At 44.5% G+C, this 17,073-nt stretch overlaps 1 long non-coding RNA gene across 1 annotated transcript in view; it reads right to left on the reverse strand.

Annotated features, from left to right (window-relative positions):
• Nucleotides 1-16,853, reverse strand: part of LOC102166699 — a 29,538-nt gene extending 12,685 nt beyond the window's left edge. The window contains exon 1 of the long non-coding RNA XR_002343328.1: nucleotides 15,583-16,853. This is a non-coding gene — a long non-coding RNA (uncharacterized LOC102166699). The remainder of the gene's footprint in view (nucleotides 1-15,582) is intronic.

A 17,073-nucleotide genomic window follows, 5' to 3' on the forward strand; every position in this document is an offset into this window, starting at 1 on the left:
TGAATACACTATGTATTGAAATACATGTATGTATATATATATATATATTACATAAAATATATATATATATACACATAATTTGTAAACAGACTATTTGTTAACTAGATATAAAGTATACAAATTCTAAGTGTACAACCCACTCAGTGCACACACATCCATGCCAGCAATAAAACCTTAGCAGCACCCAAGTCCCCCACCCCGCCATGGCCCATCCCAGTCTTTATCTCCTCAGTGGACCCACTGCCCTGACTTTTATACTTTCAGACACCTTTGCCAAGTCTGGGACCACAAGCAGAAGCATGTACAGTGTGTCCTCTCTCTGCCTGGCTTGTTTCACTCCACCTTCATGAAACTCATCCGTACTGTTTTGTTGAACCGAATTTGCTTCATTGTCATTGCTGATATTCTTCCAAATTATGTATCTGTAATATTTGTGGACAGTAGTTGTTTCTAGGTTTGGGGCATTACAAATAACACCGCTCAGAACACTCTCACACGTGTCTTTTTTTGCACACGTGTGTACATTTCTGTTGGAGAATTGGCTTATAGAGCTTTGGTAGATGGACCTCAGTTTTCCAAAATGTTGATGTCCTGGGCTCAGCGTGTAAGAGGCCATGGGACTCCAGAGGCTCATCAATACCTCATATTGTTGGAGTTCCCATCGTGGCGCAGTGGTTAAGGAATCCGACTAGCAACCACGAGGTTGTGGGTTCGATCCCTGGCCTTGCTCCGTGGGTTAAGGATCCGGTGTTGCTGTGAGCTGTGGTGTAGATCGCAGATGCGGTTCGGATCCTGTGTTGCTCTGGCTCTGGTGTAGACTGGCAGCTACAGCTCCAATTAGACCCCCAGCCTGGGAACCTCTGTATGCCGCGGGAGCGGCCCAAAAAATGGCAAAAAACAAACAAACAAAAAAAACCTCATATTGTCATTCCTTTCCAGTTCATGCCATCTAACAGTGCACAGACACTTTGTTGTGGTTTTCATTGTATTTTCATGGTTACTAATAAAGTTGGATACATTTTCATGTTTATTGGTTATTTGGATAACCTCTTTTACAAAGGACATATGCAAGTATCATGTTTATGTTTTAACGGGGTGCCCTTCCTTTTTCTGGTTAATTTGTGGGCATTCTATAGAAACAAGTCCTTAGCTTATATTTATTTTACAATATCTTCTCACCCTTGGTGACTTGCCTTTTTACTCTTTTAATGGTGTCTTGAGGAACACGTCTTTAGAATTAAAGTCGTATAATTTACCTTTTTTCCTTTGTTCTGAGTGTTTTCTCTGTTTTGTCTTTAAATTCTTCATCTATATTTATATACACCCTTGTTCACAGCAGCATTATTTACAGTGGCCAAAAGGTAGCAGCCACTGAAATCACTTTAATCCATTGATGGATGAACAGATTAAACAAAATGTGTGTCTATATACAAGGGAATACCATTCAGCCTTATTAAAAAGGATATTCTGACACTTGCTACAACACAGAGGAATCTCGAAGACCTTGTGCTGCCTGGAAGAAACCAGTTACAAAAAGACAGATACTGAATGATTCTGCATAGAAGAAGTGCCGGGGAGCCGGATTCAGAGAAAGGAGAAGGGGCAGCCGTGTCTAATGGGTTCCAAGTGTCAGTTTTGCAAGAGGAAGGAGTTCTGGAGATGGTGGTGACTGGGTCACAACAGTGTGACTGTACTTAATGCCACTGCCTGTGCATCTGAAAATGGTTAAAATGGCAATTTCAGGGAATTCCCATTGTGGCTCAGCAGGTTAAGAATCTGACTAGTATCCATGAGGACGCAGGTTCAATTCCTGGCCTCACTCAGTGGGTTGAGGATCCAGCATTGACAAGCTGCAGTGTAGGTCTCGGATGCAGCTGGGATCTGGCATGGCTGTAGCTGTGGTGCAGGCCGGCAGCCCCAGCTCCAATTTGACCCCTTGCCTGGGAACCTCCATGTGCTGTGGGTGTGGCCCTAAAGAAAAAGAAAAAATGATAATAAACTGGTAAATTTCACATTATGTATATTTTAGCACAATTTTTAAAAATTTTAAATCCACATCTACTCCCAAGGTCATGAAGATTTTCTCTTATGTTATCCTCTAGATATTTTATTATTTAGAAGCACCCATGTGGCACAGAGGGTTCAGGATCCAGGATGCTGCAGCTGTGATGTCACCTGGGAACCGCCACATGCCACAGGTGCAGCCAAGAAAAAACCCAAGAAACAACCTTTCACATTTGGACCTAAATTTTTATGGGATCTATTTTTAGGTTTAGTGTAAAATAGGGCTCATGATTTTTTTTTCCTTTAATGATACCCAATTGACTCTCAGAATTTATTCATTGATTTATTCACTTATTTGCTTTTTAGGGCCGCCCCTGCGGCATATGGAAGTTCTCAGGCTAGGGGTCTAATCGGAGTTGCAGCTGTCTACCTACACCACAGCCACCGCCACGGGGGATCCAAGCCATGTCTGCGACCTACACCATAGCTCATGGCAACGCCTGATCCTTAACCCACTGAATGAGGCCAGGGATTGAACCTGCATCCCCATGGATCCCAGTCGGGTTTGTTAACCACCAAGCCATGACAGGAACTCCAGAATTTACTGAAAGACTACCCTTTCCTTGATGCTGCTTGTAAGGCTGTGTAGATGTTTTTCTGGGTTTTTCCTGTGCCTCTGCTCTATCTGTCTTGTACCAATTAATCCTGTTTTGATTGCTTTAACTTTCAAATAAATCTTAATATCTATTAGTGCGAGGCCTCTAACTGTTTTTCTCAAGATTAATAATCTTCAAGATTATTTGGGGTGTATTTGACTCTTTGCATTTTCCACATAAATTTTACAATAAGATTGCCAATTTCCATTAAAAAATGCTTCTGGAACTTTGATTGCTATTGCACTGAAACTGCAGATCAATTAGACACGTGAGGCCTTTATAGGATTGATTCTTCCAATCCTGGAACAAAGTACATCTCTAATAATTTGTGTCTTTTTATATTTTTCCAATAATCTTCTGTAATTTTTCAGGTAGAGGCCTGGCCACGGTCCCAAAGTTCCTGTGTGAAACGGGCTCCTGGATGGAGCGAGCCTGCTGGCGGGGGTGGAGGTTAACTGTGTGGCCTGGGACCTGCGCTCCCTCCCCTGAGGCTGCTGAAGCCACAGGGCCGTCAGCGCCCTGAGGTTCCGACCACAGGAACGCGCACGTACATGGGCTCTTCTCCTCTCCCCTTCTCCTCTCTGGCTGCTTTCTGCGGTCCCTTGCCCTATTGATGACCTGCCAGACCTGCTCAGGCTCTGCTTGGAGAGAACCACACAAAGGTACCACTTTAGGAGGGCGTCTACCACTGAGGGCGTCTCTCCACTGCTGGGCTGCATCCTGGCCCCCCAGCCTCCAAAATCTCTGCACAGCATCTCAGGCTCCCCGATGGGTTTTCTGACCCAAGCTTCCGCTTGTGAAGGACAGGAAGGATAGCGCTGCTGAATGTCACCAGGTCCTCCTTGGAATTGCCTTCCCCCCCAGGCTTGTGGACCCTCAAGTCCTAACTGCCTTGGCAGCTCTCCAGTGTCTTCAAAACTCAAAAAAGACATTTACCGAACGTTTCTGGTTGTCAGCAGGATGGTCATTTTGGTCCAAGCTAGACTGCCCTAGCTAGAAGTGGAATCTTGATTGGTATTTTGTTTTTTTGGGTTTTTTTTATTTGGTGGGGGGCGGGTATTTCTTGTTTTTTGTTTTGTATTTTCCAGGGCCACACCCTCAGCACATGGAAGTTCCCAGGCTAGGGGTCTAATCGGAGCTGTAGCTGCCGGCCTACGCCAGAGCCACAGCCATGCCAGATCCAAGCTGCATCTGCAACCTACACCACAGCTCACAACGCCGGATCCTTAACCTACAGAGTGAGGCCAGGGATCGAACCCGAAACCTCATTGTTCCTAGTCAGATACATTAACCACTGCACCACAATGGGAACTCCTATTTCTTGTTTTTAATAGAAGAAGAAACTGGGGCTTATTATGGTGGCAGTGTTCCTGGCCAAGTCCCACCTCGACTCACCTCCAGAACAACAAGGGCACACCGAGACGTGACCACGCCCACCGTCCTTCCTAACTGGTATCCAGAGACCATCCCAATAATTGTGTTTGTGCGTCTTTTCAGTTAGAAGTTAGAGGAATAATCGTGGGCATGAGTTCACAGGAATCTTTTTATTACCTGTCCATGCCAAAACTTGACTTTGTTATTTTTGGACTGAGGTTGATAAATACGTTAGACTCGGTCTGGCCCCTGGCCACCTTGGATCTCAGAAACCACCACCGAAACGTCAGAGATCTGGTATCGCCTTTCTCATGTTTAGTTTCCCTTTGAATGGGGTCAGACCGCCTGGAATGGAATCAGAATGTTTATTCCAGCGGCCATGCGTTTCTCCGTGGCACGTGGCCCCGTTTTCTTCAGTGTCCCCCTTTTCGAACTTGGCTATTTCATGTTTACCTCATTCACACAGACTCTTGGCTATTCCCAGAACTACTGTTTCAAAATAATTATTGTTAGCAATTACACACTTTCATTAACCACTACACTTTCACAGTTATTAGGAGAAACTTGTATTTAAAAAAATTAAAAAAAAAATTTAAAAACCCCTCTTCTCTCTCTTAATTAGATGAAAGTGGCAATTTTTCCCCCTGAAGTTTGGCTGTTCTAATCACAGCTGGTCACTCATGCTGCTACTTCAAGGAGATTTACTACTCCAATAATGGAGATTTTTAATGGCCCTCCTGAGAAGGGGGGAATATAAAGATCCTAGAGAGATGCAAATTTAAATATGATTTTTTAAAACAGAGTTCAGTGAGTACCAGCAAATTACAATCCACTATATTTGACCTTGGAAGGGGGGTGATTTCTGAGACACTGGGGGAAGTCACTAATTAGGAGAGAGAGCGCTCTTGTTGATACTACTAATATGAATAATAACTTGGATACTATGAGCACTTTTTATCCCAAGATCCTAGCACTCTTTATAAATCATCCTGTGTGCCACTGAACAGTTGCATTTATAGAAATTCACATTAACATTTTCCAAAGAACTCAGACATGAAAATCCAACAAGTAAGAAAACAAGGTAAGTGAGAAACATTGCCTGTTTCCATCAGGCCTGACCTTTAAGAAGACAAATGTGGTGTACCGGGAAATGGTGCGAGCAGAGAAGATAAATCCGTTCCTCTGTGCAGTCTTACGTGTTCTAAGATGCCCCAGAGTGAAACCCAGCTGAGCTTAAGCAGAAAATTAGAACACTTATGAATTTAGGACAACCGAAGAAATCTGATAAACTACCTGTTACAACGATCTAGTTTTATAACATGTGTAACTGCGTGAATGAAGCCAGAACTTGCGGTAGAATTCTTCATGGACACAATTACGTGGACAAGCATGACTGGAAGTCTGTATAGGAAAATAATATATTGGAGCTCCTATTGTGGGTCAGTGATGATGAACCTGACTAGTATCCATGAGGACACCAGTCCGATCCCTGGCTTTGCTCCATAGGTTAAGGATCTGGCATTGCCATGAGCTGTGGTGTAGGTCACAGATGTGGCTTGGACCCCACATAGCTGTGGATGTGGTGTAGGCTGGCAGCTGCAGCTCCGATTCGACCCCTAGCCTGGGAACCTCCATATGCCACCAGTGTGCAACCCTAAAAAGACAAAAAAAAAAAAAAAGAATATTAAAGCCTTTTAAAAGTACACATTTTTTTTTTCTGTTTTATAGCTGCACCTGTGGCATATGGAAATTCCCAAGCTAAAGGTCAAATCGGAGCTGCAGCTGCCAGACTACACCACGGCCACAGCAATGCAGGATCTGAGCTGCATCTGTGACCTACACCACAGGTTGTGGCTACACTGGATTCTCAACCCACTGAGCGAGGCCAGGGATCGAACCCATATCCTCAGAGACTATGTCAGGTTCTCAACCCGCTGAGCCACAACGGGAACTCATTTAGAACGGAGACTATATTTCAGAGCAGGAACAACGCTCCAATGTCCCTCAGGGGTCGTCATGCCACGCACACATTGTGGGCCTTGTGCCCCTGCACCTGCCTCAGATACTTCTCGACACTGTTTTGAGAAGCTGTTATAAATTAAGGATCAAAACATGCATCAAAAAAACAAAACAAAACAAAGAAAAAGAAATAAATGTGCCAGAAATTTAGAACAAAGTGATGATTATCATAGATGAGCATTAAATTTTATTTTCAAACTACATCCAGAAGAGTCACATAGTTTAAATTGGAAGGTGAAGGGAAAAAAATATGATCCCATTAGGAGCAACAGACATTTTGCTGGAATCTGTAACAGTTACTCTACTTTAATAGTATTAGATAATATAATTCACTAAGCATTGGCTATGCAGTTCTGCAACAAAAGCATGTAGATTCTTTTTTTAAATTCTAAATACATCCCAAGAGATTCTAAAAACGCCTTACTGTTTCATGATCCTTAAAGCAACATAAAACTCTTCTTTCTCTAATGATGCGAAGTAAAATTTAAAGTCGCCGCGTTGTTTGGACACACCTTAAAACACCGTGTCCTCAAACAGCAAGTGAAGATCCCAGTGAAACCTTTGCTGGGTGTCTGTCCTTGGACAGGAAAGTCAGGGCTCGATGTCACTGGTTTAAAGACAGGGCCATATGTTCTAGCTCAAAGACCCTCATTCTGCTGCAGAAAAAGTAGAGGCTGACAAATTATTCTTAAGAGAGAGACACCCATACACGAGACGTGAACTCCTGAGGGATCCCACTGTGATGTGATGTGTAAGGGCAAACTGGGGGTTGGAAGACAACTTACAACAAGCTCAAATACTTGAAAAATACAAGGATGGGCATCTAGATGTCAGTACTGTAGACAGAGTGGAAGAGACCATTCTGCCTGAACATGCGCAAAGGCAAGTATTACTAATCAATCATTCTGACCACCAATTACCATTCTTGAAGCACTGGGTTCTAAGTGGTTACTAATGTATCTATCACCCCCCTAGCTAAAAGGATTCGAAGGCGTCAGCTTGCTGAGTTAGGTTATCTGTATACACTGGACCCTTCTGCCAAAAATTTTAAAATGGTCTTTTTACCACAGTTGATGTTGAATTTTTCTTTCTGACAATTAGTCAGTAGCTTCAGCTGCTCTGAAATCTTCATCTGCCATCAGCACAAAGGAAAATGCTTGTCTTCTCTTTGCCACAACTGTCATCCAGTTCATTATTACCTACTTTCTCCATCTGGGGACATTTTTTCACTTGTGTTCTTAGTGTCATCATCGGCAACACGCTCATCCTCATATTCGCCTATATTTACCCTCATTTCAAGGCATTTCCCATCTCTCAAGGATTACATAGCACCTGTCTCATTGCAAAGCTCAGCATTCTTTGGGCTTATAAACGTGTGGCTGAGAAGATTTAACACATCTCATTAGGGACACAAACATCTTTCAAATTTCCCCTGCAGGTTTGTTTTTTCCAAACATCATTTCAGGCCAGAGTCTGTGCCACGTGTTTGTTAATGATGATTCACCAGCATCACCTCCAAGCATTAACGTCTCCACACATACCATTCTTAGGATTTCCTTTCAAAGAATCTAGGACTCTTCTTTTGCTGCTTACTGCATGCACAGAGTTAAAAGTCCAAGCATCCATATACATATGGATTTACATTATATACAGTCTGCTCTTCATGGGGATGTGTAATTCCTTAGTCACAAGGCTATGTTGAAATGTCTCACGGCTGAGGAGGAGACTGAAGTACGAAACTTCCTTTTCATTGGAGGTTTACGAGTGAAAACCAAAGGCACGGTGGACTCTGGGTTTCCTTCAGCAGGAGTCAGGAGGGAAGAGGCAGTGCCCAAAAAGGAGGCAGAGTGAGACGCCTCCGTGATGGCCAGACAGAGCAGAGGTGCTGCTCACACAGGGTCCTGGCCACACCTGAGGGCGAATTCCAGGAACGGAGGTGTCCACACGGAGTCAGAAAGGGAGCAGAAGGAGAAGAATCCTAAACTGACCAGCTTTTGAGCAGGAGAAACTCAGCTTTATGTTGGCATTTACTGAGTTTATTTTGAGTTTAAATGATTAAGATTTCCATCATCAATGGAAATAAGAGTTTGATACAATGGAATATTGCTCAGCCACTAAAAAAAAAGAAGTAATGCCATTTGAAGCAACAAGGATACCATACTAAGTGAAGTCAGACAGACAGAGAAAGACAAACATCATATGATGTCACCTATAGTGGAATCTAAAAAACGGATACGAATGAACTTCTCTGCAGAACAGAAACAGACTCACAGACTTTGAAAACAAGTGTGTGGTTACCAAAGTGGACACGTGGGGGAAGGGGTTGGGATTGGCATCTGCACACGGATGTGTACGAGTGACCAGCCAACAGGGACCTGCTGTAGAGCACAGAGAACTCTACCCAGTTTTCTGTGATAATCGATGTGGGAAAAGAACCTGAAAGAGAATGGATGTGTGTGTATATGTGTGGCTGAGTCACTTTGTTGTACAGCAGAAATTACCGCAATGTTATAAATAACTATACGCCAATAAATCTTTAAAAATGCAAAAAAAGAAACATTTACATGTAGCAAAATGCCCTCTTTTAAGGTTTATGGTTTGATGAGTTTTGGCAAATGTTTAGAAGTCCTGTAACTATCACCATAATCAAGACAAGAGGATATTTCCATCACCCAAAGAAGTTGCCTCATGAGGTGTGTGATTTTAATCAGTTATAAAGACCAAAAAAAGTTATTATTTTGGCACTCCTCAAGTTAGGATTGTGAAGATTCGAATCTATCACATGATGATAATATCAGTGCAGATACAGAAATAACTGGATGACATCTAGAAACGTCTCATACATGATACCTGCCTTATTTTTTGTATCAAGGAATTGAGTCCAATTAATATATCAAGGAATTGAGTTCAATTAACTTTTTATAAAATACATCTGGTGATGTTCTGTGATTTTTAACCCAATTCCATTTGAAGGATCTCCTCTAATATCCTATCATGCCAAGGAGTTTTTCATTCCCTCAGTGGCCCATTTCTTGGTGACCCAAAGCGTCAGATTCGTGGCATTAAAGGCAGCCTCTTCACAAATGGGGTGTTTTAAATATTTAGACACTAGGAATTAACTGTGGAAATGCATCATGTCCTTCACCATCAGGCTTTCATGTGTCTCTATGTTCAGGATCATTAAGGGCCACTGTATGTTTTGGGAGTGAAGGACCCCCCTAACCCATCCAAGACATCATGATGTAACACAAGAAGCATGTTCGACTCGATAAAGTCACCCCCAGAAGCAAACGTGGACAGGAGCTGGCGGCTGCCTTACCCCACAGTCAACCATGCCCAGGACCAGAAAGGCATAAAAATTAGTTGAACCAGGAAATATTCCTCCTAGATTTATCTAGCAATTGTGAGCGAAATGCTCTAAGGTGAAGCAATCTTCTCAATTTGGTCTGATTTGAATAAACAATGAAAGAATGCTTGTGAACTCTGTTACTAAAATCATCTGAAATGACTGATGATCCATCATACAGAGGATGTGGTCACAGACTATCTACTGCCCAGGACCCTGCCCACCTCACTGACTGTCCTCCTGCAGAATTGAGCTACCTGCCTCCAGGGCACCTTGGACTCCCTCCCCTAAACCACGTGTGTCCTGAGGGCAGGGTTTAGGTCTTTTAGGTTTGTGGCTCTAGCTCCCAGCACATGTAAATGCTGAATACTACTGAATGAATGAACGCCTAGTAATCCATCTGTCCATCCATCCATCCACCTGTCCATCCATCCATCAAATGTTGTGTCTTGCTCTTTGCTGCTGTCCATGGCTCTGCTCAAGTATGAATCATCTAGAATGTGCTATGGCTGCTCCTCACGCAGGTCTGTGCCTTAAACCATGCCTACCTTCCTCAGCTTCTCTCACTCCCAACTTTGCTCTTATTCCCTGGCTTCCAGCCCTCTGGTGTGTCTCCTAATCTTAGGCCTGCATGTGCCAGCAGGAGTGGACAATAGGATGTGGCTTCCCAGACTCGACCGTCTCCAAGGAGCACCATCCACCAGAGAGAGAAGAAGAAGGGAAGGCAGGCAGAGACCAGTGTCATCAACCCCTCAAGCCCGACGTGCTATGGCTCCTCCCAGGGAAGCTCACTAGAAAGGCCTCCCCATCTGTATGCAGTAAGCTCAGGGGTGTAACCAATTCCCTCTGGGTCTGAACCTCCAAGAGTTCTCAATCTGCTGCAAAAAAACAAAAACAAAAACAAAACAAAACAAACAAAAAAAAACACCGAAAAACCTTCACTTATCAAATAAACAGAGTCAAATAAAAATACCATTCTTTCTGCTGTGTCCTTAGTGTTACAGACGTCCATTCTCCACCCAGGGTCCATTGTTCAAATTTCCATTGGGAAATGGCCTATGGCACTTACCCCAGAGAGATGTGCAAACACACACACACACACACACACACACACACACACACACACACACACACCCTGTCGTGGGGGCAGACACACTGATACTCCATGGGACCTTCTATCTTAAGCAGGGCTCTACATGAAAGACTCTCCACCCAGGCTCTTCTATATAGGTAGCCTCCCAGTTTAGAGATGGAGGACCAGATCTAGCATCGAACATTTATTCATCCCCAGATGTGGCCCCAAACCTCACCTCCCACTACCATCCAGCCCTCGTAAAGGAAGCCTGGAGCCAGAGTGTGAAGAGGCCACTGTGAGCTGGGCTGGCCTTCTTATCAGCTCTGAGCATCCCATCTAGCCTTTAACTAAAGATCCTCCAGGAACCAATCCAGGGCCATGAACAGCTCCCGGTTCCTGTCCCCACGAATGGCAGGCAGTGAGGACCTAGCAGAAGGTATGGAAGCCACGTGCACGAACAAGCCCCACTAACCGGGTCTCCCAAGAAGCCAGCTCCAGACCCACCAGCAAATCTACATCAGCCCCCAAAGAGAGATGATTTAGATACTAAGTCTCAAAAATTCTTTTCTTTTGAAAACATTCCAGCGATCTTTTGAAAAGAAGCAAAGCCACAAAATTAATTGGTTCAGAGTGTAAGTGCCAACTGCAAAGGAGAGCACTCTTTTTGTGCTGCGAGATTAAAAATATATATAAACCTCCAGTGTGTCCCTAGGACTCTATCCAGCCTGGCAAGTATTAATAGCTTAATTAAAAACAAAAAAAATCCACCACATCTCCCTTTGTTCTTCCCTGCCCTGACTTCGGAATGTTTTGACAGATGCACAATCTCAAACTATTGAAGGTCAACCCCAGCTTACCCCTCCTTTCAAACCTAAATCAGAGAAGCCTCGATTCAGTGGTTTGGATCTGCTGTGGCTTTCGTGTTGTCACAGGAGAGTAAATGCAGCAAAATGACTTTCCAAAGGGGAGACTCAGAGCCAGCTCCATGCTCAGTGCCTCAACAAGGGGGTGTCATTACCTTTTCATTTTCTTCTTTTAATAACTTTATGCTAAATAAGCAAGTATTCAGCGTGGGTTTGGGGCAGCTGAATGGATTTGTCGGAACCAGAGAGAAATGAGACGACTGGATGAGATTAGCACTCCGTATCACATATCACGTTGTATTATTTTGTAGAAGAAAGCATCTGAAGGAATGGTTGGTGTGTTTCAGCTAAGAGATTACTGCTTTAAGTGGGAAATGCTAATGGATAAAATTTCATTAGCTAGTTTAGGGAAAGGATGAACAGAAAGAAGCAGGGAAAGCCTGCTGAGCCGTTATTGCTGCTAAGTTAAATGAACCCCAAATCAATAGTTCATTTAAAGCACAATGGAGTTTCTTTTGTACCTTGGAATCTTTTTTAACTCACACAACTGTCTTCCACATTGTTCTGCATGTAACACATTGTGCAAATATGTCAACTCGGAGGCAACTGGAAGAAACACAAAATAGTTGCCCAATAGAGTTTAAATAAAGTTCTTTTTTTTTTTATTGTCTTTTTGCTATTTCTTTGGGCTGCTCCCGCGGCATATGGAAGTTCCCAGGCTAGGGGTCAAATCACAGCTGCAGCCGCCGGCCTACACCAGAGCCACAGCAACGCAGGATCCGAGCCGCGTCTGCAACCTACACCACAGCTCATGGCAACGCTGGATCGTTAACCCACTGAGCAAGGCCAGGGATCGAACCCACAACCTCATGGTTCCTAGTCGGATTCGTTAACCACTGCACCACGACGGGAACTCCAAATAAAGTTCTTTTTTTTTTTTTTTGTCTTTTGTCTTTTTGTCTGTTGTTGTTGTTGTTGCTGTTGTTGCTATTTCTTGGGCCGCTCCCGCGGCATATGGAGGTTCCCAGGCTAGGGGTTGAATCGGAGCTGTAGCCACCGGCCTACGCCAGAGCCACAGCAACGCGGGATCCGAGCCGCGTCTGAGACCTACACCACAGCTCACGGCAACGCCGGATCGTTAACCCACTGAGCAAGGGCAGGGACCGAACCCACAACCTCATGGTTCCTAGTTGGATTCGTTAATCACTGCGCCACGACGGGAACTCCAAAGTTCATTTTAAAATAAGGCAGTCTTGGGAGTTCCCATCATGGTTCAGCAGAAATGAATCTGACTAGCATCCATGAGGACACAGGTTCGATCCCTGGCCCTGCTCAGTGGGTTAAGGATCCAGCATTTCTGTGAGCTGTGTGGCTCAGATCTGGCGTTGCTGTGGCTGTGGCATAGGCCGGCAGTTGCAATTCAACCCCTAGCCTGGGAACTTCCATATGCTGTGGGTGCAGCCCTAAAAAGTAAATAAAATGAAATAAAATAAGGCAGTATTTTAAGATGCTATGAATTGAAAAATAATGAATAAATCAGACCAATTAGATTTCTTCTTTCTTATTGGCACCATGGATTTCAAAATTCTTCTATACATCATTTTAAAAAAGCAGAATGGATCCTTGACAGTTGTTAGCAACTGGGTAAAGGGTTTAGATAGGTCCTAGGGTGATGAGGGGTGAAAACCAGGATGCTAAATTTCTTAGGACCCTTCTATCTTTTCCACTTTAGTCTTCCTGACATCGCTGGACATGACTGCTACCCTCACAAGACCCTAGGACAACTAAAACCATTAGGATTGGGAGCTGTGGGTACTGAATGAGGTTTTATATGAAAAGGCAGTTTTTGCAAGCTGTCAAAATACGTACAAATACAAATAATTAACATTATAAAACACTTCTCCATTCATTCGTCTGGTCTTAGCCTAAATCTATCTCATCATATCTGCATTAACCAAGTATGTCTGTGGCCCATGGCCCCTCGTCATTTCAACAGGTAGAGGGCCCCTGCTGGGAGGAGTGGCTCCTCCCCAGGAAGTGGGAGGGGGAGCAGATGCTCGGTGTAGGTGTAGAGGAGACAGGCTGAGTGCAGGATGGTAGGCACATGAGGGGTTCCAGGCGCCAGTGAGCTTCAGAGCCAAGCCTTCCTGGGGGAAGTGGAAGGGAATGATGGGAGGGAAGGAGAGGGTCATTAGACTGACGATGATAACAAGAGCCCAGGACCCAGAGCCAGGTCAGCACGGTGCTCTCTAGTCCTGGCATACAGTAGGTGCCTAATACCTGTAGATACACATATGTGTTTACCTCTGCATGGGAAGCGGTTGGGTGAATCAACCATGAATGCACATTAAAGACAGTGAGACGGGGGGTTCCCATCCTGGCTCAGTGGTTAATGAATCCGACTAGGAACCATGAGGTTGTGCGTTCAATCCCTGGCCTTGCTCAGTGGGTTAGGGATATGGCATTGCCGTGAACTGTGGTGTAGGTTGCAGACGTGGTTCGGATCCGGCGTTGCTGTGGCTCTAGCATAGGCTGGCGGCTACAGCTCCGATTCGACCCCTAGCCTGGGAACCTCCATATGCCGAAGGAGCGGCCCTAGAAATGGCAAAAAGACAAAAAAAAAAAAAAAGAAGACAGTGAGACTGGAGTTCTGGTTGTGGCTCAGCAGTAAGGAAACGAATTAGTATCCATGAAGATGTGGGTTTGATCCCTGGCCTCGCTCAGTGGGTTCAGGATCCGGCCGTGCCATGAACTGTGGTGTAGGTCTTAAACGCAGCTTGGATCCTGCGTTGCTGTGACTGTGGTGTAGGCTGGCAGCTGTAGCTCCAATTGAACCCTCAGCCTGGGAACCTCCATATACCTCACGCGGCACGAAAAAAGACCAAAAAAAAAAAAAAAAAAAAAAAAGACAATGAGATGATGAGCTGCCTGACAGAATCAGGGCTCCAGGCAGGACAAAGGACAGAGCTGAGGGTGTGAGGGCGGAGGCTGTTATCCCTCTGGGCAGAGGGAACCAGAAGTCAGGACAAGGACCAAGTGAGCCAGGAATAAAAACAGAAGCAAAAAGGTTGGAGGAAACATCCAAGAACAGGCATCATGTAACGGAGGTCAGGGATGGGGAGAGATTTAACGTGGTGATGGTAATAGCTGGGGCTTATTGCCTGAGTACGATGTGCCAGGAACTAAGTAGCATGAGTACATTATCCTAAAGACTAAGTGCATGAGCTCATGTACTCAAAACAGTCCTATGACACAGGCACTATTTTTATCCCCGTTTTAGAGATGAGGCGATGCCGGCCAGGGGAGGCTAAGAAGCTGGCCTGGGGTGACACAGCTAAACACATCCTGAGCCAGACGCACCCAGTGTGCGTGCTTCCAGAGCCTCCCGAAATCTCTGCCTCTGCACATGCGGGGTCCACTGTGTTAGGTACAGCAGAGGGGTGTTGGACATGGAGGAAATGCACATGCACACACACACACAAACACACACACTCACACACACACACACACAGAGGCATTTGTTTGGAACAAAGAAGCCGCTGGTATCCACTGGGAGTACATTTTTGCTACAGTGGTGGAGGCAATAATGAGGTGGTTTTCAGAGACAAATGAAACGGGTAGAGAGAAAATTAAAGCAACGTGTGAGTCCAGTTTCAGGCAAAAACAAGAACAAAACCTCAGTTACTGATCCAGGTGCTCCTAAGTTCCTGGTGGCTGGCTGCTGTTAGCATAGTCTAGCCAAGAAGCAAGTCACATCCAAATGGCCAGCAAAAGAGTCTATAGAAAGATGGGCTGATGACACACACACCTCCTTCTACGGACATTGTCCCTCCGCTCTGGGCAGCCAGATGAGGGTCAGGCCCAAGGCCCTAATGCTCTAAATCAGACAGAAGCCTCTGGGCTGACTCTGCCAGCGCTGGGTTCCTGCAGTCCAGGAGCTAACCTTGCTTATTACTGCTTTCAGTGGTTCAAAAAATCAAAAGCAGAATGCTATTTCTTGACCAATGAAAATTACATGAAATTCAGTGCCCACAAATGAAGCTTTACTGGAACACAGCCATTCCCTTAATTTCTGTATTCACTATGGCAGCTAACAGGCAAAGCGGTTTTGAGGGACTTCATGGCCCCCAAAGCAGAATATTTACGGTTTGGTCCTTTACAGAGACAGGTTGCTGACCTCTCTTCTAACTCACCTCAACCATTTTAACTTTTCATATATATCGCAAAGGAAATGAGCTTTCCTACCTGGCCAAGGCGCTCTGTTCGTTCTCACGGCGGGCATGTCCTCCCGTAGGTCTCCATCGTTTTCATTCTCAGCTACCCAGGGATCAACAGCGAAACACAACAGCTCCTGGGTGTTCATCTTCTCAAGTCGCATTTCTTCCAGGTTCCACCTAGGATCCTTTCCACTGTTGTCACGTCCAACACGTATCTTCTAAATTTCACCAACATCTTTAAGGTTAATCTGCAGTGCAAAAGAAAAAAGGTAAATAACCCCCCCACATCTCCAATTTGATTTTTCAAACTGCAAATTCATATTCCATTTTGAACTCAATGGCCACCCTGTCCCTCCCCACCTACTCCTTACTAATTTCCCTAAGAACTAGTTTCATGCACATGGTGAAGCAAGAATCCACTGACCCCGGGCAAACCAGTAGATTAAATCCAGCTAGTTTTCTCTATATCTGTTTTTAGCAACTATAGTTACATTTATATCTATTACATTTTTGTAATTATTAATATGCACTAGTTATTCAGTAGTTAAACCTGAAGAATAATAAGGTAATCTAATAAAATAATAACATAGTCGCAGAGTAAAACAAAATTGTTTTCAACCTGAGGACCAAAAGGGCCTATGGGTTGAGAGACACAGGGTCAGAAAGAAAAAAGCAGAAGAAATGTGCAAATATAGTCCACTCCTATAATTCTAAAGTCACATTGTGAAAATTGCAATAATACCAGGAAACCTACTGCATAATCAGAACATGAAGATTAAAAACAAATTGCTGTCCAAGAGTGTCTGATTAGGGTACTTGAAGTTATTAATAAGAAAGGGTTACGGAGGACAGGCAGGGAGGGGCCTGGGCTTCAGGAATAAGCAGCAAGTCGGAGAAGAGGCAGGAAGTGGAGCAAGTTAAACCAGGCAGAGCAAGTGATGGTTGTTTCTGAAGTTTTAAATTCCAAGTTTTATTTTACTTGAACAGAATTTAGTATGCTTTCAGATATGAACAGATTCTTAACAAATGGAGACACAGCTTCAGGGAAATGCATCAGGAGCAGGCAGTGGGAGCCTGGAGGGAGGCATGAGAGCACAGGCTAGGATCAGAGGCACCTTGTGCAAAGCCAAGCACCACGACCTTGTAACTTTCTGACACTGGAATCATGGGCAAGTTCTATCTCCTCCCTAGACTTCTGGAGTTCCCACCATGGCTCAGCAAGTTAGGAACCCGACATAGTACCCATGAAGATGTGGGTTCCAGCCCTGGGCTTGCACTGTGGGTTAAGGATCTGGCGTTGTTGTGAGCTGTGGGGTAGGTCACAGATACAGCTCGGACCTGGTGTGACTGTGGCTGTGGTGTAGGCTGGTGGCTGCAGCTCCTATTTGACCCCTAGCTGGGGGACTTCCATATGCTGTGAGTTCGACCCTAAAAAAGATGTAACTCTTAATCCAGCCATTTTCACATACATAATTATTACCCAGTTGGATTTTTTTATCTTGTAGACACTAAATCTCTT

The sequence above is a fragment of the Sus scrofa genome, chromosome 4, assembly GCF_000003025.6.
Source record: "Sus scrofa isolate TJ Tabasco breed Duroc chromosome 4, Sscrofa11.1, whole genome shotgun sequence".
NCBI lineage: Eukaryota > Metazoa > Chordata > Mammalia > Artiodactyla > Suidae > Sus > Sus scrofa.